Here is a 2,476-nt window from a genome sequence, read left to right on the forward strand (position 1 = left end):
TTAGCCACAAATTAATTAACTGTTAACTGTTGAATGAAATGTAGTCTTGTGAATACAAGGATATAAAGACGCTCACCAACATAAAGCCCTGCCCTCTCGTAACATAATACATGCAAAACTTCAATGTAACAAGCATACCAAAGTTTTGAATGTGCGCATGCTACCAATTTATTGGCACAACAAAAAATCACATTACTTTAATATTAATATCTTCATCATTCACGTGACAAAACAAAAGCGCCAGCATAATTTGTAATAACACAAATAATTACCGGTTAAACTAATATTATAACTGATTACTAACCGGTTAACAGAACTACCTAATATATATATATATATAATTTAATCAAAGCGTTTTATTTTTTATAAACGGCTAAAAGCGACTTTACTATATAGTAAAGTCGCTTTTAGCCGTTTATAAAAAATAAAACGCTTTGATTAAATTTGAACAACTTTGGAAGCGTAAATTGAGGACGTTCAAACCATATGGACTAAACACAAAAGACTAATAAAAATGGCGCGCAATGTAACGTTCAATAATATAACGTCACTTCCGCTAAACATGATATGCTTCACAAATAAATGCCGCTGAAGAAGACCGAGAGGTCGAAAGCTACGGCAAATTTAATCAAAGCGTTGTATATATATATATATATATATATATATATATATAGGATCTGGCACGAGTGGTCATATCATACCATATTTTATTAAACGAGTTCAGGAATTTTGTGAGTAAGCGAGCCTTTGGCGAGCTTACTAACAAAATTCCTGAACTCGTTTAATAAAATATGGTATGCTATGACCACTCATGTCAGATCTTTTTTATCACATGCGTTTAAATGAGCAAATTAAATAAATAGTTACGCAAACATAATGAATAATCCGGAATGTTGTTTACATTTCGTGACGTCAGTTGACGTTGCAACGTCATTTCAGCAAAATAACAAAATGCGATCGGTCAATAAACGAAAACTAAGCCAATGAAAACGCTTTAAAATGTTGTATTACACATGTGTCATATGAAAAAATGTAATGGTTGTATTACATGGAAAACAGGGTATAGCATGTGATAAATATATACATAATATCGTGGTTGTATATAATACAATGTGCTCGTCTGTATTAAATTGCATGAATATAGAATACATATAAACTAAACAAAACTATAGTATATAACTTAAATGGGCGTGTTACACGCGTGAGACAATATTTAAAACCGATTTGTGCATGCAATTAGTTTGATACAATTGATCGCATTGGAGAATATCAAGAAATATGTATGATATTTTCGAAATCAAGATCATCAATTCTTGATGAGAAAAACAACAGATCGTTTAAACAATACAAGCCCTCTAATCTCAAAAACTAAATACTAAACAATCCAAAAGGGCAACTTTAATATCTGAATATCAGAATGGGCAATAATTTAAATTATACCTCAAGTTGATTACAGATCATCTTTATAAACATATATAAACACGGCAAGTGATATATAGACGCCGATAAACTCAAAACATATATATTTTAAATATCTTTTTTTGTTGTTCGAAGGGGCAATTTATATCACCCAAAATTTTTTTTCACGTTCAACTATGCAAAACTGCTATGTTAAAAAATGAAAGCAATCAGTTCATAAGCTCAGGCCTCCAAGGAAACCAAACGTCTCAGCCAGTTGCCCATCATAGTGACGATGGACAAAGCATACAAGGAAGTACAGTATCTATTACAATTCATAATGGCATTTAATAATGTGTTAAAAAAACTAAGAAAAACCTACATAAGGAAAAAGAAACACAGCTTCTATTGTGTATAGATTACAAAGCATGTGTACATTGTAATAACAGATAACAAAGGCATAGATAAACAATATTAGGTGCATATAATTATATTTCATAACACAATTTTATTTGAGTAACGGTTCGCTTTAGTTGGTATTTGTAACAAGTACTAAAATTCAAAAGTCTTCGGCATTCATCAAATTTAAATTCTAAGTTTATGAAAAGAATAGCATTGAACAATTCCCATTCACTCTAGAAGAATTCTAAATTATTTTTTGAAATTGATATTTTTCTCAAGATATCATATTCGTACTTAATGTATTTCTTTTCTCCTGTTATGCTTGGAATGCATTTATTCATTTCACACTTTTATAAGTAAAGCATAATAAACAAAACAACATTATTTATGGCTTTAGCAGACGTAGTTGAATAACAAAGTAGAATGATTGTCATATTTATGAAAAGAAAAGATTGTTGTGGTAAAATTGCGTCAATAATTGCTTTAGATATCTGACATTCCCAGAATAAATGTTCTAAATTTTCCTCACTTTGTTTGCAAAATGACCATTGTGGATCATCAGTAATTTTCAGTTTATTCAAATTTGTTCCAAGAATCATGTGAGTTAGTCTATATTGGAACCACTGAACCCTATCATCATTGGTTATCAAAAAGGGTAGCGTTTTAATATCATACC

This window comes from Dreissena polymorpha, chromosome 2 (genome assembly GCF_020536995.1).
Source record: "Dreissena polymorpha isolate Duluth1 chromosome 2, UMN_Dpol_1.0, whole genome shotgun sequence".
Classification (NCBI taxonomy): Eukaryota; Metazoa; Mollusca; class Bivalvia; order Myida; family Dreissenidae; genus Dreissena; species Dreissena polymorpha.